We start from the raw sequence: 21,447 nt of genomic DNA on the forward strand, positions 1-21,447 counted from the left end.
TTTTCCTATGTTTTAACATAAGATTTTTTGCCGTATTTTGTCCAAAAAAAAGTGTGAATTATAGAAAAATTGGGGCAAATCATTTTAGTAACTTAGAGTATATAAATAAAACCATTCTTTCAAATTTCTCTGAAAGGTTTTCTTACGTATATTTGAAACAGGCAGTTTAGTATGTCTGTCTTTATTAATATTTTATTAATATTATATTTAATATTAATATTTATTAATATGTACACATTAAGTGTATTGTATGTTTAGATACACAGAATCTCTTTACATACTTAAAACAAATATTTAAACTTATTATAGCCTATAAAAATAGTAGTATAAAAATTCTAATTTTTTTCTTTTGACATTTGTTTTCTTTTATCAACACAGACGTCAGTTTCTTTTTTTTTATACAGCAGGTTCTTATTAGTCATCAATTTTATACACATCAGTGTATACATGTCAATCCCAATTACCCAATTCATCACCCCCCCCCGCCCCCACCGCTTTCTCCCCTTGGTGTCCATACGTTTGTTCTCTACATCTGTGTCTCAATTTCTGCCCTGCAAACTGGTTCATCTGTACCATTTTTCTAGGTTCCATATATATGCGTTAATATACGATATTTGTTTCTCTCTTTCTGACTTACTTCACTCTGTATGAGAGTCTCTAGATCCATCCACATCTCTACAGATGACCCAATTTCGTTCCTTTTTATGGCTGAGTAATATTCCATTGTATATATATACCACATCTTCTTTATCCATTCGTCTGTTGATGGGCATTTAGGTTGCTTCCATGACCTGGCTATTGTTAATAGTGCTGCAATGAACATTGGGGTGCGTGTGTCTTTTTGAATTGTGATTTTCTCTGGGTATATGCACAATAGTGGGATTGCTGGGTCATGAATACCAGTGATTTTTAATCTTTCGGGGTATGAGGTCTCCTTTTTAAGTTCTTAAAATTTCATGCACTTACACATTGTAGTGGTCCTATGTTGATTGAGAAGATGTGTAATGTCAGAATGCCACTTTGGTTACAGTAATGTATTTAAATGAATTTTCTTTTACTAACCACAATGATAATCTAGATACAGAAAAATTTGTATCATAGTTATCATGGCTGTAGACGAAGTTTTCTATACATATATGCTTTCAGATACCATTCCATACCCTAGGCATGACTCTAGGTTGGGAATCGATGTTACGTTTTCTTTCTTGTGGGTTCGAACATTGCTTTTGGGTTTTATAGCTTACCTATACTTCTCTTAGAATGCTGAGAAATATCATTTTGATAGTCAAAGCTCATTGTGAAGCATTGGCTACATAGGTTGTATTAGAGATTGGCCTGAATGTGTGCTGTCTCCCCTGCATACTCTAGAAATTATTCTTTTATTCATTTAAAAATTTTATCTTGTTTTTTACATACACACAAACACATACACACACAAAGAAAAACTGAAATAATTTTGCTATTTCAAAATATTTTGGAGTCAAAATTTTAATATATTACCTATAATGAAATTATGAAAAAGACCTTTTGACTAGGCTATTGCATTGTAAGTAAACATTTAATCCTAGTCATCTGTTTATTTTTGTTCTTTCAGTGTTCTAACACTAAGTAGCAAAGTAGATATGCATTGCTTTTATCATGAAAATTTTATGAGAAATTTCTGAGACGGAGGATTTTTTCTCTTGAAATTCCTGAAATAGAGTATAAACAATTCTTGGTAATTGATTCCTGTGTGTAGAACTCTAAATTGAGTGTTTCACTGAATTATACTAGTGTGGGTTTTTTTAAAAAGTAAAGGTACTTTTGCTTCTGCTTTTGAGTTCTAGTAAATTATGTTCTGACTAAAAACTTCTCACTAAAATGTCAGTGTGCTTTATTGAATGTTGTATTGTTCAAATGGTTGTAGATGTCATGACATGGTTGGATTTATGGAGGCCTCTGACTAACAAAGTTATCTAGTCAGTATTGTTTCAGAATCTTAGGTTAAGTTACATTTGTATATTTGAATGTTAGTCCCTTAGAGAGTTTGATAAGTAAACAGAAAGGATAGATAATCCACAAATTTGTATTAGTTTAACATAGGGTTCTTTTCTTGGAAATAAAAAAAAAATGTGTGTTATAGAGGTATGAATTACTTGCAGTAAAATGTACCAGTTTTAGTACATATGTAATTGATTAGTTTTGACATGTTTAAACCATGATGACAGTTGTGATATAGAACATGTTCATCCCTTAAAAAGCTTTCTTTTTTCTTTTTTAATTGAAGTATAATTGACCTATAATACTATGTTAGGTCCAGGTGCACAACATAGTGATTCATTCTTTCTATATACAAAATGATCACCATGATAAGTCTAGTTACCATCTGTCACCATATGGTTATTAAATATTATTGACTGTATTCTCCATGGTATACATTTCATCCCTGTGACTCATTTATTTTGTAACTGGAAGTTTATACCTCTTAATCTCCCTCACCTATTTCATTCATCTCCCTACCCTCAGCCCCTTTGGCAACCACTTGTTTGTTCTCTATCTATGACTCTGTTTTTGTTTGGTTATGCTTATTTGCTTTATAGATTCTACATATAAGTGAAATCATGCAGTATTTTTCTTTATCTAACTTATTTCACTTAGCATAATGCCCTCTAGGTCTATCCATGTTCTTGCAAATGGCAAGATTTCATTCTTTTTCATGGCTGAGTAATACTCTGCTGAACATACAGGTATATGTATCACATTTTCTTTATCCATTCATTTATCAGTGGACACTTAGGTTGCTTCCATATCTTGGCTGTTGTAAATAATACTGCAATGAACATACGGGTGCATATATGTTTTTGAATTAGTGTTTTTGTTTTCTTTGGAAGGATACCAAGGAGTGAAATTGCTGGATGGTATGATAGTTCTGTTTTTAGTTTTTTGAGGAACATCCATACTGTTTTTCATAGTGGTTGCATGAATTTATATTCTCACCAACAGCGCACAAGGGTTCCCTTTTCTCCACATTCTCACCAACACTTGTTATTTGTTTTCTTTTTTTTTTTAAATAATAGCCATTCTGACAGGTGTGAGGTAATATCTCACTGTGGTTTTGATTTATGTTTCCTTAATCATTAATAATTTCATGGATCTGTTGGCCATCTGTATATCTTTTAGGAAAAATGTCTATTCAGGTTCTCTGCCCATTTTTAATCAGGGTGTTTGTGTTTTTGATGTGAGTTGTATGAATTCTTTGTATATTTTGGATATTAACCCATTATCAGATATATCCTTTGCAAATATATTTTCCCATTCAGTAGGTGCTCTTTTCGTTTTGTTGATATTTCCTTCACTGTGCAAAAGCTTTTTAGTTTGATGTAGTATCATTTGTTTATATTTGCTTTTGTTTCCTTTACCTGAGGAGACATATCCAAAAAAATATTGCTAAGACCAATGTCAAAGAGCATATGTTTTCTTCTAGTTTTATGGTTTCAGGTCTTATATTTAAGTCTTTAATTCATTTTGTGTTTATTTTTATATGTTGTGTGAGAATGTAGTCCAGTTTGATACTTTTGCATTAGCTGTCCAGTTTTCCTAACACCATTTATTCCTAAATCTTGTATTCTTTCCTCCTTTGTTGTAGATTAATTGCTAATAAAAGTGTGGGTTCATTTCTGGGCTCTCTGTTCTGTTCCATTAACCTGTGTATGTGTTTTTGTGCAGGTACCATATTGTTTTACTGTAGCTTTGTAATATAGTTTGAAATCAGAGTGTATGATACCTCTAGCTCTGTTCTTCTTTCTCAAGGTTGTTTTGGCTATTTGGGGTCTTTTGTGTCTCCATACAAATTTTAGAATTATTTGTTCTAGTTCAAATGCCATGGGGATTTTGATAGGGGTTGCACTGTATCTGTAGATTGCCTTCAGTAGTATGGTCATTTTAACAGTATTCTTCAAATCCACTAGCACAGTATATCTTTACATTTGTTGGTGTTGTCTTCAGCTTCTTACAGTTTTCCGAGTATAGGTCTTTTACCTCCTTGTTTAGATTTATTCCTAGATTTTTTTTTTTTTTTTTTTTTTTTTTTTTTGCGGTACGCGGGCCACTCACTGCTGTGGCCTCTCCCATTGCAGAGCACAGGCTCCGGACGTGCAGGCTCAGCGGCCATGGCTCACGGGCCCAGCCGCTCCGCGGCATGTGGGATCCTCCCGGACCAGGGCATGAACCCGTGTCCCCTGCATCGGCAGGCGGACTCTCAACCACTGCGCCACCAGGGAAGCCCTATTCCTAGATATTTTTCATGCAATTGTACATGGGATTGTTTTCTTAACTTCTCTTTCTGATAGTTTGTTGTCAGTTTATAGAAAGGTAACAGATTTCAGTATATTCATTTTATACCCTGCAACTTTATTGAATTCACTGATGAGTTCTAATAGTTTCTTGGTGGTGTCTTTAGGACTTTCTATATATAGTATCATGTCATCTGCAAACAGTGACAGTACATTTCTTTACATCTGTTCTCCTTAGTTCACTGAACAGCTTTATGTTCTATCTTGAACTCTATCAGATAGTTTGCTTATCTCCACTTTTCTTAATTCTTCTGGCATTTTAATTTGTTTCTTTGAAACATATTCCTTTGTTGCCTCATTTTTCTCAGTTCTCTATTTTTATTTCTGTGTATTAGGTAGGTTGATTACATTTCCTGATCTTGGATAAGTACCCTTATGTAGGCAATGTCCTATGGGGTCCAGCAGCACACTCCCCTCTGGTCACCAGAGCTATATGTTCAAGGGATGCTCCCTATGTGGCAGGGCTAACTACTGTGCTGGTAGGTGGTGCTGGCCTCTGGCCTGGTTGGCTGCCAGGCTCTGCCTCATGGGTGGGGTTGGGTTCTGAGGCAGCTGGTTTCAGGGCCAGGTTGTCCTAGGGCTCGCACTAGCCTGCTGGTAGGTAGTGCTGTAAAAATCTTTCTTCTGCCCATTTGTAGTCAGTCTTTTCTGACCCCCTTAAAACACTGATCTCGTTGCTCTTACCATAGTTTTCCCTCTTCTAGAATGTCCCACATATGGAATCATTCTGTAGGTGGCCTTTTGTATCTTGCTTCCTTCACTTAGCATAATGCTTTGAGATTCACCCATGATATATGTTTCAGTAGTTTCACTTTATTGCTGAGTATGATTTTCATTATATTGCTGAGTATTCATTTTATATGCTGAGTAGTCCATTGCATAGATATACCACAATTTGTTTATCTGTTTAGCAGTTAATGGTCATCTGGGTTTTTCCAATATTTTGGCTTTTATAACTACTGCTTCCATGAACAGTGACATATAAGCCACTTTGTGAACATGTTTTCATTTCTCTTGGATAAATACTTAACAGTGGAATTATTGGGTTTTATAATAACTGTACATTTTGTTTTGTAAGAAACTCCTACTGTTTTCTAGCCATTTTGCATTCCTACCAGCAATGTATGAGCCTTCCAGGTGTTCCACATCCTTGTCAACACTTGATATTGTCAGTTTTTAATTTTAAACAACCTAATGGGTACGTAGTTATATTCAATATATAATTATGGTTTTAGATATCATTTCTCTAATGAGTAATGATTTTGAACATCTTTTCTGGTGCTTTTTTGTCACCTGTATATCTTTTTTGGAGAGTGTTTATTCAGATTTTTGCCCATGTTTTAATAGAAATAAAAGTTGTGTTGGTTATAGAGTTTCTAATATATTCTTAATACAAGACCTTTTGCTGATACATGTTTTTAAAGTATTTTTTTTCTACTCTTTGGCTTGTCTTTTTCTTAACAGTTTGTTTTGAAGAACAAAAGTTTTTCTTTGAAGTCCAATTTACTCAATTTGTTTTCTTTTATGGTTTGTTCCTCTTTTGTACCTAAGAAATCTTGTCCTACTCCAAAGTCACAAAGACTTTCTCACACTATGTTTTCTTTCAGAACGTTTTTAGTTTTTACATTTTATATTTAAATCTGTGATGCATTCTTAGTTAATTTTTGTTGCAAGGTGTGGATTTAGGTAATGTGGTATAATAAAATATGTATTTGATTTTTGCCTTGGGTGTCTGGCACAGAGCTCCTAAAATCCTGGGAATTTCTCTGGCGTAATAGGAGTATCTTTTGCAAGTGAATGAGATGGTTCAAAGCAGGAGCCTTAGATAACTTTCAGATGGGGCTGGTTGACAGAAAAATCAATCATGGGATTAGAGGGTTAGAACTTTCAGCCCCAGTCCTCCAACTTCAAGAAAGTAGAGGGGCCAAAGATTGAGTTCAGTCACCACTGTCCAATGATTTAATCAATTGTGCCTATAGAGTGAAAACTCCATAGAAACCTATAAACAATGGGGTTTGGGGGAATTACCAAGTTGGCGAACGCATGGAAGTGTTGGGAGGGTGAAACCTTTGTGTCCCTCCTGCCCCATACCTTGCACCATGTATCTCTTCCATTTGGCTGTTCCTGAGTTGTATTTTAATAATAAACTGGAAAATGTAAGTAAAGTGATTTCTTAAGTTTTGTGAGTTATTCTAATGAATTATTGAATCTGATGAGGGGTGTGTGGGGAACTCTTGAATTTATAGCTGGTTGGTCAGAAGTATGGGTGATCTCTGGGACTTATAACTGGCATCTAAAGTGAAAGAAGTCTCATGGGACTGAGGCTTTAACCTGTAGGGTCTATGCTAATTTAGGGCATTAGCATTAGAATTGAATTGAATTGTTGGACATCCAGTTGGTGTCAGAGAATTGGTGAATTGGTGTAGGGGACTACCCCCCCCCACCGCATTTAGTGTCAGGAATAGGATTTGCTAGACTGACTCATAGACCTCAGGGAAGTGCTTTATTTACTATTACTGGTTTATTATAAAGGCTACACCTCAGGAACACCCAAAATGGTAGAATGCATAGGGCAAGATTGGGCTGGAGGGGGTTAAGGAGCTTCCATGCCCTCTTGGACATGACACCCTCCCAAACATGTGTTCAACAGTCTGGAAGCTTCTTGAACCCAATTGTTAATGGGTTTTATGTAGGTTTCATTACATAGCCACAGTTGATTAAGTCATTGGCCATTAGTGATTGAATTTAATCTCTGGTTCCTCTACCCTCCCCAGAGACTGAGGGGTAGGGATAAAAGTTCCAACCTCTAATCATGGCTTGGTCCTTCTGGTGACCAGCCTCCATGGTAAAACTATTAAGGGGCCCTCTAGCAGTTAGCTCATTAACATAAGCTCAGGTGTGGTTGAGAGGGGCTCAGTATGAATAAAAATAGAAAATACTTCTATAACTCAGGAAATTCCAAGGGTTTTAAGAGCTCTGTGCCAGGATCCCATGACAAAGACCAAATATATTTTTATTATATATTATAAAGTATATCCAATTCTTTAAGCACCATTTATTGAAGACTAGCTTTTCATCCATTGAATTATCTTAGGACCTTTCTAAAACAATCAGTTGACCATATATGTTTGAGTTATACCCAGGCTCTCTATGCTCTTTACTGTCTCAATTACTGTGTACAGTCTTGAACATGCTTGGCTAAATTTATTCCTAAATATTGTATATTTTTGATGATACTGTAAAATGACCTTTCTTAATTTAGACTCCTGATTTTTATTGCTAAGCTATGGAAATACAATTGATTTTTATATGTTGACTGTATCCTGCAACCATGTTAAACTCACTTTTTAGTTCTAGGAATTTTTTTTGTAGATTCCTTGGGATTTTCTATGTAGATATTCAAGTCATCTGCAAATAAAAAGACAGTTTTACTTCTTCCTTTCCATTATGTTGGCGTTTTGTTTTATTCTTATTACATCAGTTAGGACCTTTATTACAGTGTTGAATAAAAGTGGTGAGACTGTTAGGGGGAGGGCATTTAGTCTTTCACCACTAAGTATAATTTAGCTGTAGTTTTTTCACTTATGTACTTTACTAGGGTGAAAAAGTTTCTGTTCCCAATTTTGTGAGGGTTTTTTGTTTGTTTGTTTTTTAAATCATGAATTGGTGTTGAATTTTATCAAATCTTTTTTTGTTTTGCTTTTATTAAGATGATCATATAGTTTTTCAGTCTTTTAATATGGTGAATTGATTGATCTTCAAATATGAAACAACCTTGTATTCCTGGAATGCACCCTTTTTGATCATGATATATTATTGTTTTTATATATTGCCAGATTTGATTTGCCAAAATTTTGTTGAGGAATTTTTCAACTTTGCTCATAAGGGAAATTTGTTTGTAGCTTTCTTTTCTTGCAATGTTTGTGTCTGTTTTTGGTGTCAAGGTATTGCTGGTCTCATAAAATGAATTGGAAAATGTTGCAATTTTGTTTCTTCTATTTTGCTGGAAGAACTTGTGTAGAATTGATATTATTTCTTTATTTGGTAAAAAGCACCAACAAAACCATCTGGTCTAGGAGTTTTCTTTGTGGGAAGATTTTTAACTATGAATTTAATTTCTTTAGTAGATATAGGACTATTCAAGTGATCCATTTCTTTTTAAGTTTTGATAAATTATGTCTTTTAAGGAAATCATCTATTTTATCTGAGTTTCCAAATTCATTGGCATGAAGTTATTCATAATATTCACTTATTATCCTTTTAATGTCTGTTGAATCTAAATATAATGATGGTTCCTTTTTCATTTTTGATATTGATAATGCGTGTCTTTTTTCTTAAAAGTCTGTCAGAACATTTATTATTTTTCTTGATCCTTTCAAAGAACTGGCTTTGGTTTCATTGATTTTTTTTTTTTTTTCTGTTTCCTGTGTCATTAATTTCTTTATTATTTTCTTTCCTCTATTTGCTTTGGGTTAAATTTACTTCTCATTTTATAGCTTTTTAAGGTGGAAGCTTAGATCATTGATTTTAGTTCTTCTTTCCTAATACAAACTTTTAGTATTATTATTTTAATTTCTTCATTTCAGCGTGCCAGAGATGCCATTAAAAATGACTCAGAGTACTCATGGCCTTTTTGTGGAACTAATAATTATTGGTTGTTGCTAATTCATTTCTGACCTTATTTCCATTTTAAAAAATACTACCGAAATAATATTTTATGTTCTGTAGATATTATTTTCTTTTTAAGAAACAGGAAGTATATGTTAGTAATAACCTGCTGACTCATCTCTCTGCTTCCATTCTTGCCCCACTATATATAGTACATTCCCCACAGTGCAGCCCAAGTAATCTAAAAAATAATCACTTCATTCCCCTACTTCAAATAATTCTCAGAAATAAAGTGTGAATCACTTCATTCCCCTACTTCAAATAATTCTCAGAAATAAAGTGTGAATCACTTCATTCCCCTACTTCAAATAATTCTCAGAAATAAAGTATGATGGGCTGAATAGTGACTCCCAAAGATGTCCATGTCCTAATCCCTGAAACCTGTGTATGTGTGATCTTACAATGCAAAAGGGACATCACAGATATGAATAAATAAAAGATCTTGAAATGAAGAGGTTATCCTGGATTATGTAGTGGGGCCAATATAAAGACAAGGTTCTGTTTAAGAGAGAGGCAGGAGGATTAGAATTTGAGAAGAGAAATGAGGATAGGAAGAAGTTTGCAGGGAAGAGGCCCTGAGCCAAGGAATGTGGACAGCTTCTGGAAGCAGGGAAAGGCAAGGAAACTCATTATCTAGAGCCTCAGGAATACAGCCCTGCCAACCCATTTTAGACTTCTGACCTAGAACTGTAGGATAATTCCACTAAGGTTGTAGTTATTTGTAGGGAAACTGATACCAAATGTATAAGGTCTTGCTGCTCTGGCTGCCTCACCTTCTCCTGTTCCATCTCTCACCTTTCTTGCCCTTGTCCATCCCACTTGATCCTGCAGCCCTTGTTCTCTGTTAGACAGTGCTCATTCTCCTCTCAGACTACTCAGTGTTCCCTTTGCTTGGTCTCTGCTCAAATGTCATCTCCTTAGAGAGTTGTTACCTTGTCATTTTAACCAAAACAGGCCTCCTTACTTCTCACCCTCTGTTACTATTTCGTATTTTAGCCTCATCTTTGTACTTCTTAGTTCCTGAATTTATTTTTTACTTGTTTGTCATCAATCTGCTTCTTCTGCAGATAAGCTCATTCCTTGGAATTGGGGCAGGTGCCCATTATCAGAAGAGTGCCTAGTCCATTGACAAATAGTTCATGGGATGAAGAATTGAAAAATTTTGGTTGTTGAGAAAGTAATGTTGGCAAAGATTAAATAAAACAAGCTTATTTTTGGATTCAGTACATATACAGGTGGCTTATAGGATGAAGAGACAGTTGGCCTTGGCTGTTCTCCCTTAGCCCCCCTCTCCAGGCCTGCCCAGTTAGGTCGTGCAGCCTTTGGTGGGGAGGGGGCATTGGAAGGCACTGAAGGCCACAAGAGGTCCTCAGTGTAGAAGGCCCCTCTTCTACAGGGGAGGGGCCAGGGGAGTATAAAATTCGCCCGTGACCCTGGGTCAGGTTCGGTAGAGCACCAGCAGCTAGAAAGGCAGAGCTGGAAATATTAGAAAGAAAACTGAATTTTTATCAGTCTGCTTCTGGCAATTGATATTTAGCAGCACAGTTTGCTTTCTGAGAGGGTCCCTTGGGAGCCAGAGTTAGTCTAGATTAGGGTTAGGGAAACTTTTTCAGTAAAGGGCCAGATATTTTAGGCTTTGTGGACCTCTTACAGTCTTTGTCATACTTTATTTAAAAGAATTAAAAAAAATTTTTTTACAGTGCTTTAGAAAAAAGTAGACTGTTTTTAGCTTGAGAGCCAAGCAACAACTGGGTGCAGAGTGGTCTGCAGGCTGTACTATTCTTACCCCTGGTCCAGACTTGATTCCTTTTTCTCCTCTGCTTGGCTGAGTCCATTTCCTGAGACCTGGCCCCTCACCTGTAGCTGGAGAAGCCAGGCTGAGTTCCGTTGAGCTCCACAGGAAGATGTTAAGATGCCTGACCTGTGGAAGCTGTGTTGTGTCTCTTAACGTACTTTAAAAGTACCTTTTTCTCTTGCGCGATTGATGAATGATCCGGCAGACAACTCTGCAACTCACAGTTGTACAAATATTTTGTTCACTGATATCATCATTTAGATGAATGCTAGATTTGAAGGCCACTACCAGTTAGGATTATTTTGAGGTTTAGGGTTCCTGGAAACCTCCTGATTAGAATTTCCATTTGAATAACTTAGGACTTTGGAGGGCAAAATAAGATTTGAGAGATGGAGGTAGTATTTTCGTATTCTCTAAAATAAAAATAAAGCCAACATGATTAACACATTAAGTAACAATATGATTTATTCATTTTAATATCTGTAGTACTATTATAGACTTGTTATCTCTTCCTAACTGTAAACCTCTGGTCATTCTCTTCTTTTGAATTCTATGAAATACTTCTGTAAATTGGTTTTGTTTTTCTACAGATAGGACAGCCTTCACTGGGTGTCTTTCTTAAAGTGTTGTTTTGTTCTAGCAGGCAGTTATTCTCCTGGAGGATCTGCTTGACCCTTTTGAGGCTTGTTTTTAAAGTTTCTGATGTCTTTACTAAATGCCTGGGGTGTTCTGTACATTTTCTTGCTTCTTGCTGGTCATACGTGAACATCAGGAGTTGTTCAGACCACAGCTCCCTGTTGATGTTCTTTCTTTGATAATTACCTATGAAATGATAATTGCCTTAGTTTAAAGCTTAAGGGAACCCCATGCAGATTATTAGCACTCTCTCTGTGAGAGGCTCTCTCCTCTCTGGTTCCCTGTCCTGCAAATTCCAGCCAACCAGCCTCCCCTGCCCTCTCATGTCCGTGTGATACAAGCAAGACCAGTGTTGTTCTGTTTAGATCTCCCTGCCTTGCACCCCAGCCTGTAAAGTGCCTTCAGAAAGAAAGCTGGAACAGTCAGTGGGCTCCCAGATCAGTCTGTCACTACCTGTTGATCAACATCTGAAAGATACTTCATATATATTGAATGAAGAAGGACTAGTAGTCCAGTGCCACTCACTCCCCATAGTCAGAAATGGAAGTATCCAGTTCCTTTAATGGGGAATGGTATTTAAGAACCAACATCTGGGTGCTAAACATGCTCATTGTTCCTTGGGTGTCTGCTTCTTGGCCCTTTTACTGGGCAGAACTAAGAAATATGTAGATAAATAAATTAGATTTTTTATATATATACACACATACTTATGTCAAGGTCTGTATTTATATATTGAAAGCCATGAATTCATACTGATAACTCCATTTCCAGTTCACCACAGGATTCATTCTCATTCTTTCCTATTCTCTATATGTATCATATACAGTATATTTACTCAATTGCTCAGTCCTATTGTAATGCAGAAAATAATTTCAAAATTGCTGATCCATACCACTGTGATAAACACACTTTCTAACTAGAGTTTGTTAGAGTATTTATGTCTTTAGACTGAGGGTATAGAGTAAAAATACTGTGTTGAAAAGTTATTTACGTTATTTCCCCTTCAGTTAATTATGTTTGATTCATATGAAGTAAAATTAGATTTCCTCACTCTTGTTTGAGTATTTGAAGTATCAATACAATTTCAAAAGTCAAAACTATTCATGGAAGTATCACTACTCACTTCCTCCCTCTAATCCCTTCCAATTCCCACCCTTGAGGGTGTTAATGAATCTCATTAGTTTCTAGTTTATCCATTATGTTTCTTTTTGCAAAATTAAGGATGTACTTGTTTACCTGTTTCCATTCTTGTACAAGTAGGATTCTATATGTACTCTTTTGCACTTACTTTTTTTCAGTTAACAGTATATCCTAGAAATCATTCCATATTAGTTCGTAGAAGTGTCATGATAGCTAGAAGTGGGTTAATGAGACTTTCTCAAGATGGAGATACTCTCCCAGTTTGCTTGCTGATGAAACTGATCCTGATCCTGTTGAGAGGGAGAAATGACATGACTTTAGAAGAGAAGCCTTCAAGGACTTCCCTGGTGGTCCAGTGGTTAAGACTCTGTGCTTCCACTGTAGGGGGCGCGGGTTCCATCCCTGGTGGGGGAGGTAAGATCCCACATGCCATGCGGCGCAGCTTTAAAAAAAAAAAAAAGAAGTCTTTAAGCAAGCCAGGGGTCCTGGGATGCCGGGCAGAATGGAGGTTTGGGGTTTTGGTTGATGAAAACCAACCAAATGCTTCACTGTGAGGAAGAATGAAGCCCTGTTTATTAGAGCCTTGAATTCTGATAAAATCCTTTTCTTTAAATGGGGAGTTGCTATAAATGACTTTGAGGAAAGTTTGCTATATAGATTTTAAAAAACTAAATTTTTTTTAGAGCAGTTTTGGGTTCACAGCAAAATTGAGGGGAAAGTACAGAGATTTCCAATATACCCCCTGCCTCCACTTATGAATAGCCTCTCTCATTAGCAACATCCTCCACCTGAGTGGTACATTTGTTACAATTGATTAACCTACATGGTTATAAGTGAGTAACTTTACACAAGGGTTCACTCTTGGTGTTGTGCATTCTATGGGCTTAGACAGATGTAAAATGAAATGTATCCACCATTATATTATTATACTTAGTATTTTCACTGCCCTAAAAGTCCTCTGTGCTCTGCCTATTCATCCCTTTCACCCTCACAACCGCTGATCTCTTTACTGTCTTCATGCTTTTACCTTTTCCAGAGTGTCCTATAGCTGTTATCATACAGTATGCAGCTTTTTCAGATTGTCTTCTTTCACTTAGTACTATTCATTGACATTTTCTTCATGTCGTTTCATGCCTTGATAGCTCATTTCTTTTTATTGCTAATAATATTCCACTGTATAGACGTATCACAATTTGTTTATCCATTTACCTACTGAAGGACACCTGGTTTGCTTCCAAGTGTTGGTGATTGTGAATAAAGCTACTGTACACAACTGTGTGCAGATTTTTAACTGGACATAGTTTTCAACTCCTTTGGGTAACTGCCAAGGAGCATGATTGCTGGATTGTATGGTAAGAGTCTGTTTAGTTTTATAAGAATTTTCCAAACTGTCTTCCAAAGTGGCTGTACCATTTTGCCTTCCTACTGTCAATGAAAGAATTTCTGTTGCTCTACATCCTCGCCAACATTTGGTGTTGTCAGTATTCCAGATTTTGGCTCTTCTAATGAGTGTGTAGTGGTATCTCTGTTGTTTTAATTTGCATTTCTATGATGACATATATGTGGAGCATCTTGTCATAGGCTTATTTACCATGTACATATCTTCTTTGGTGAGGTGTCAGGTTTTTGGCTCAGTTTTTAAATGAATTTTTTTTTCTTATTGTTGAGTTTTAAGAGTTCTTTGTATATTTTAGATAATATTCCTTTATCAGATGTGTCTTTTGCAAATAGTTTGTCACAGTCTGTTGCTTGTCTTCTCATTCTCTTGACTTTGTTTTTTGCATAGCATAAATTTTTCGTTTTAATGAAGTCCAGCTTATCCATTATTTCTTTCAAGGATTGTGCCTTTGATGTCACATCTGTACATTGAATTTATAGATCAAATTGGGGAGAACTGACATTTTAACCATACTGAGTCATCCTATCCATGAACATGGAATATCTCTCTGCTTATTTAGTTCTTCTTTGATTTTTTTTCATAAGTGTTGTAGTTTTCCTTGTGTGGATCTTGTACATATTTTGTTAGATTTATATCTAAGTGTTTCATTTTTTGAGATGCTGATGTAAGCATTTTTAATTTCAAATTTCACCTGTTTATTGTTGATATATAGAAAAGCAGTTGATTTTTATATATTAACTCTGAATTCTGCAGCCTTGGTATAATTGCTTATTAGTTCCAGGAATTTTTTTGTTGATTATTTTGGATTCTCTATGTAGTAGACAATCGTATCATCTGAACAATGACAGTTTTATGTCTTCCTTCCCAGTCTGTATTACCTTTTACTTCCTTTTCCTGCCTTATTGCATTAATAAGGACTTCCAGTATGACATTGAAAAGGAGTGCCTTTTACCTGATCGTAGTGCAGAAATTTCTAGTGTCTCATCTTTAATTATGATGTTAGCTGTAGGTGTTTAATAAATATTCTTTATCAAGTTGAGGAAGTTCCCTTGTATTCCTAGTTTATTGAGATTGGGTATCATGAATGGGTACTAAATTTTGTCAGATGCTTTTCTTGCATTTATTAATATGATCATGTAATTTTCTTTTAAGCCTGCTGATGTAATGGATTCTTTTAATTGATTTTTGAGTGCTGAGCAGCTTAGTATATCTGGGGTAAATCCCACTTAGTTGTGTTGTTTAATTCTTTTTATACACTGTTGGTTTTAATTTGCTAATGCTTTGTTGAGGATGTTTGCATCTGTGTTCATGAGAGATATGGGTTTGTAGTTTTCTTGTAATGTCCTTCTGGTTTTGCTATTAAGGTGTTGCTGGTCTCATAGAATGAGTTAGGAAGTATTCCTTATGCTTCTGTACTCTGAAAGAGATGTAGAAAATTGGAATACAGTTAACCCTTGAACAACACGGGTTTGAACTGTACAGATCCACTTATACACAGATATTTTTCAGTAGTAAATAGTAAAGCCCTATGTGGTCCGTGGTTGGTTGAATCCATGGATGCATAGGAACTGTGGGTCCAGAGGGCTGACTATAAATTATACACAGATTAACCTCTGTGTTGTTCAAGGGTCAACTGTATTTCTTCCTAAAATTTTTGGTAGAAATTTACCACTGAACCCTTCTGGACCTGGTGCTTTCTGTTTTGGAAGGTTATTTATTGATTCAATTTTTGAAATAGACATAGTCACATTCAGATTATCTGTTTCTTCTTGTGTGAGTTTGGGCAGTTTGCATCTTTAAAGGAATTGGTTCATTTCATATAGGTTATCAAATTTGTGGGCATAGAATTGTTCATAGTATTCTTTTTTTTTCTTTTTTTCTTTTTTTTTTTTTGCGGTATGCGGGCCTCTCACTGTTGTGGCCTCTCCCATTGCAGAGCACAGGCTCCGGACACACAGGCTCAGCGGCCATGGGTCACGGGCCTAGCCGCTCCGTGGCATGTAGGAAGAGCATGTGGGATCTTCCCGGACCGGGGCACAAACCCGTGTCCCCTGCATCGGCAGGCGGACTCTCAACCACTGCACCACCGGGGAAGCCCCATAGTATTCTTTTTCGTTATTCTTTTAACATCTGTGGGATCTGTAGCAGTGTCACCTCTTTCATTTCTGATACTAAAAATCATTTATGTCCTCTTTCCTTTTTCCTTCATAAGTATGGCTAGAAGCTTATTTATTATATTGATCTTAAGGAACCAGCTTCTTTTGTTGTTGATTTTCTCTGTTTTTGTTTTCAATTTCATAATTTCTGTTTTATTATTATTTCTTTCTTCTGCTTACTTTGGATTTGATTTGCACTTTTTCTAGTGTATTGATTTTAGATATTCTTTCATAACATATGCATTCAGTGGTGTATAAATTTTCCTTTAAGCACTGCTTTTTCTGTATACCACAGATTTCGATAAATTGTGTTTTCATTTTCTTCAAAATATTTTAAAATTTCTCTTGAGATTTCTTTTATTTATTCATTTATTTTTATTGAATGAAATGTTTTTTAAAATTCTATAGTGCTTGAGATTTCTTCTTTGACTCGTATTATTTAGAAGTGTGTTGTTTAATCTCTGAGTGTTTTGGGATTTTCCAGTTATTTTTCTGTTCTTGATTCCTTGTTGAATTCTCTTGTGGACTGAGACTAGACATTGTATGATTTCTTTTCTTTAAAATTTGTTAAGGTGTGCTTTATGGCCCCAAATGGGGCCTATCTTGGTGAATGTTCCATGTGAGCTTCAGAAGAATGTGTATCCTGCTGTTGTTGGATGAAGTAGGCTATAAATGTCAGTTATATCCAGTTGATTGATGGTGTTGTTGAGTTCAGTTACGTCTGTACTGGTTTTCTGCTTACTGGATCTGTCCATTTCTGATAGAGATATATTGAAATTTTAATTATGGTAATGGATTCTTCTGTTTTTCCTTTCAGTTCTATCAGTTTTTGCCTCACGTAGTTTGATGCTTGGCTGTTATATGTGTTAAGGATTGGTATGTGTTCTGGGAGATTTGACCCCTTTATCATTATGTAATGTCCTTCTTTATTGCTGATAGCTTTCTTGGCTTTGAAGTATGTGTATCTGAAATTAATATAGCTATTCTTGCTTTCTTTTGATTAGTGTTAGCATGGTATGTTTTTCTCTATCCATTTACTTTTAATTTATATGTGTGTTTATATTTAAAGTGGATTTCTTGTAGTCATATGTAGTTCAGTGGTTTTTTTTTTTATCAGCTCTGACAATCTCTGTCTTTTTATTGCTGCATTTAGACATTGATATTCAGAGTGATCATTGATATAGTTGAATTAATATCTACCATATTAGTTACTGTTTTCTATTTGTTGCCCTTGTTCTTTGTTCCTTTTTATTTCTTCTCTTTTTTGCCTTTTGTGGTTTTCAAAAGGCATTGGAGCATTTTATGTAATTCCATTTTCTCTCATTTCTTAGCATGTCAGTTATATTTCCTTTTTTTTTATTGTTGCTCTAGAGTTTGCAATATACATTTATGGTTAATCTAAGTCCACTTTAGAATAATACTGCTTTATGGGTAGTGTGATACATTATAATAACAAAATAATCCTAATTCTTCCCCTCCATCCTTTACAATAGCTATTAATTGTTTCTTTTATATATGTTTATACACATATAGGCACACATACTCATATATATGTAAGATATATCCATAGGTAAACATAATCAAATACTATTATTATTTTGAACACATTGTTACCTGTTAGGTCAATTAAGGATAAGAAAAGTAAAAGTTTTTATTTTACCTTCACTTATTCTTCTTTGATGCACTTTCTTTATGTAGATTCAAGTTTCTGACTATATAATTTTCCTTCCCTCTAAATATTTTTTAAAATATTTCTTGCAAGGCAGGTCTGTTGCCAACACATTTCCTCAGTTTTTTTAATTTTTTTTTTGTTTTTGATAAAGTTTATCAAAACTTTATTTTATTTTTGGCTGCGTTGGGTCTTTGTTGCTGTGCGTGGGCTTTCTCTAGTTGCAGCAAGTGGGGGCTACTCTTTGTTGTGGTGCGTGGGCTTCTTATTGCAGTGGCTTCTTTTGTTGCGGAGCACTGGCTCTAGGCACGCGAGCTCAGTAGTTGTGGCTCATGGGCTCTAGACAGGCACAGGCTTAGTAGTTGTGGCACATGGGCTTAGTTGCTCCGTGGCATGTGGGATCTTCCTGGACCAGGGCTCGAACCTGTGTCCCCTGCATTGGCAGGCAGATTCTTAACCAGTGCACCACCAGGGAAGCACCTCTGATAAAGTTTTTATTTCTCCTTCACTTTTGAAGGATAATTTCACAGGTACAGAATTCTAGGTTTGGTATTCTTTTTCTCTCAACACTTTAAATATTTCACTCCACTCCTTGCTTGCATGGTTTCTGAGGAGATTCCAGATGTAATTCTTACCTTTGTTCTTTTATAGGTAAGATGTATTTTTCCTCTGGCTTCTTTCAGAATTTATGTTTGACTTTTGGTAGTTTGAAAATATGCCTAGGTAGTTTATTTTTTATTTGTTGGTTGCTTGGTTTTTGCATTGGTGTTCTTGGTGTTCTCTGCCTGGTTTTCACTGAGCTTTCTGGATCTGTGGTTTGGTGTCTGACATAAATATGGGGAAATTCTCAGTCATTATTGTTCCAGATGTTTCTTATGTTTCTTTTTCCCTTTTTTCTCCTTTTGGTATTCCCATTATGCACATATTATACCTTTTGTAGTTGTCCCTCAGTCCTTTGATGTTGGTGTTTTTGTTTTTTGTTTTTCAGTCTTTGTTCCCTTTTTCATCTTTGGAATCTATTGTGACATCCTCAAGCTCAGAGATTGGTTGCTCAGCTCTGTCCTGTCTACTGAGAAGATCATCAAAGCCAGTGTTCATTTCTTTTGCAAAGTTTTTGATCTCTAGCATCTCTTTTCTTTCTTAGGGTTTCCATCTCTGCTTGCATTGCTCATCTGTTCTTGCATGCTGTCTGCTTTATTCATTGGAGCCCTTGCATGCTGTCTGCTTTATTCATTATAGCCCTTAACAATTTGTTTCAGATTCCTGGTTTATAATTCCAACATGTCTGCTACGTCTGGTTCTGGTGCTTGGTCTGTCTCTTTAAATTGTGTTTTTGTGATTTCTATGCCTTTTAATATTTTCTTGATAGCCTGACATGATGTACTGGGTAAAGGCTGTGAATAGGCCTGTAGTAATGCAGTAAGGTGCTGGGGGGAGGGGAAGTGTTCTATTGTGCTATGATTAGTTTCAGGCTTTTAGTGAGCCTATGCTTCTGTGAACTTCACAAGTGTTTCTCAGGGTTTTTTTGCCCCCTTAGGTGGGACTGGATGACTAGAGTGGGCTGGAGTTTGGTGTTTCCCTTCCTCCAGGTCAGTTAGGCTTTGGTTTATCAGTTTTCCCTGAAGGCAGGCCTTGTTAAGAATAGAGTGCTCTGGTATTTCAAAATGGTTCCTTTGCCCCTTCCTCTGTTAGAAGGAGGAGGGGATTTTTCTCCAGTATTTATTTTGAGAAGCTGGTTAGGCTCTTGGAGGTAAACCTCAGAAAACTGTGGGGTACCCCTAGAGTTTTTAACCCTCAGAGTTGTTCCTACTGAGCCTCCAGCAGTTCATCAATTGCAGTTCAGGTTTTCTGACCCTGGCACTGGTTTCCACTCATCCTGAGTCTCTGCTCTGGTATGTTGTGATTCTCTGTATCTGTCTGTTTGTTTCTTCAGTCTTGGGAGCAGTGGTTTGCCCTGTGTCCTCCTCACCTCTCTTTCAGATCCTAGAAGAGTTGTTGATTCAGTCTATTCAGCTTTTTACTTGTTGTTAGGACAGAGTGACAACTTCTAAGCTCCTTGTATGTGGAACCAGAAACTGTTAAGTCCCTGTAACTTTTTATAGATTGAAATTTTATGTTTAATTGGATAAAAGGTGGTTTCAGATCCAGGATGAAGAAATCTAAGCTAAAAGTACTTGAGAATTTAGTGTTGCTATTAAAGTTTTAGAAGCTATGAAGGTAGTCATAACAAGAAGATTATGTTCCTGAACCTGATTTGGTTCTCTCCCATGCTAAACCTTGGCTAGAAATTCCATGTAATAATTAGGGCTAACCAGTGCCCTCATCAATCAGTCCCATTCCTTGAGAACAGATGTAGAGTGAATCTGACCCATTTGTTATCATTTGTAATATATCATCTAGTAGATAATAAGCATCAGATGGGAATCTCTCAGCTTCAGGTTACAGAAAAATTGATTCAAGTTGACTTAAACTACAAGGTAGTTAGGATTGCTCTAATTCAGTGATTCTGGGCTGTTACGAAATTCCTTTGGCTTCACTGTCTTCTATATGCCACCTTCATCCAGCTTGGTAGCCTGAAGCTTCAGTAGTTCAGGGCCTCCTATCCATGTATGACGATGTTGAAATGAAGAGAAGAGAACACTTTTGCCCAAATCCAAGCTGGAACCCTCAGATTGATCTTGATTTGACCTCTCAGAGGAAGAAACTATGCTGATGTGCTATGGGAATGGATTTAACTTCTTTCAAAGTACATGGAATGTGGGGGGTGGGGACGGTAGAGGCAGACAACAAAAATAAGGCCACCTTTAGGAGGTGGGAGGAGGGCGATAGATGCTAAGTAGACAGCCAATATTCATGAGTTTTAAAATTCCTACTATAAATTGTCTTCATTAGGGCCAGCTATAAAGAAAACACATGGATTTCTTTCATTTATTCATTTATTTATTCATCATATTTCTTGGAGGAGAGCCTGTCATGGGCTAGGGACTATTCTAGGATCTGGGAATACAGCAGTAAGTAAGACAGCAATCACCTGCTCTTGTGAAGCCTCCATAGGCATGGGGGTAGGGGAGGCAGTGAAAAAAAAATTAACGTAAATGTGTACTGTGTCAGATGAATGCTCTGAATACAAATAAAACTGGGCAAGAAGAATGAGTTCTTGTGGCTGGCATAGAGGGTTGCTGTTTCATATATGGTGAAGAGGGAAAACCTCTCTGAGAAGGAGATAAATAAGTAGAGTCCTGGAAGAAGTGAACTAGTCCTGAAGAAGTTCACTGGAAGAAGTAAACTTTCCTTGTGGATACCTGGGGAAGAGTGTTTTAGGCAGAGAGGTAAGCAAGAACGGAGCCTGCTCTAGTAGGTCTGTGTCTTTATTCCCATCTTACCTCTAGGTTCTTCATGACATTTTTTTTTTCTTAGATTCCATATATATGTATTAGCATACGGTATTCGTTTTTCTCCTGACTTACTTCACTCTATATGACAGACTCTAGGACTATCCACCTCACTACAATAGATAGCTAGTGGGAAGCAGCCGCATAGCACAGGGAGATCAGCTAGGTGGTTTGTGACCACCTAGAGGGGTGGGATAGGGAGGGAGACGCAAGAGGGAAGAGATATGGGAACATATGTATATGTATAACTGATTCACTTTG

At 36.3% G+C, this 21,447-nt stretch overlaps 1 protein-coding gene across 3 annotated transcripts in view; it reads left to right on the top strand.

Annotated features, from left to right (window-relative positions):
* Positions 1-21,447, top strand: part of AUH (AU RNA binding methylglutaconyl-CoA hydratase) — a 162,935-nt gene that overhangs the window by 20,665 nt on the left and 120,823 nt on the right. The window lies entirely within an intron of this gene.

Source organism: Stenella coeruleoalba (assembly GCF_951394435.1).
Source record: "Stenella coeruleoalba genome assembly, chromosome: 7".
Taxonomy (NCBI): domain Eukaryota; kingdom Metazoa; phylum Chordata; class Mammalia; order Artiodactyla; family Delphinidae; genus Stenella; species Stenella coeruleoalba.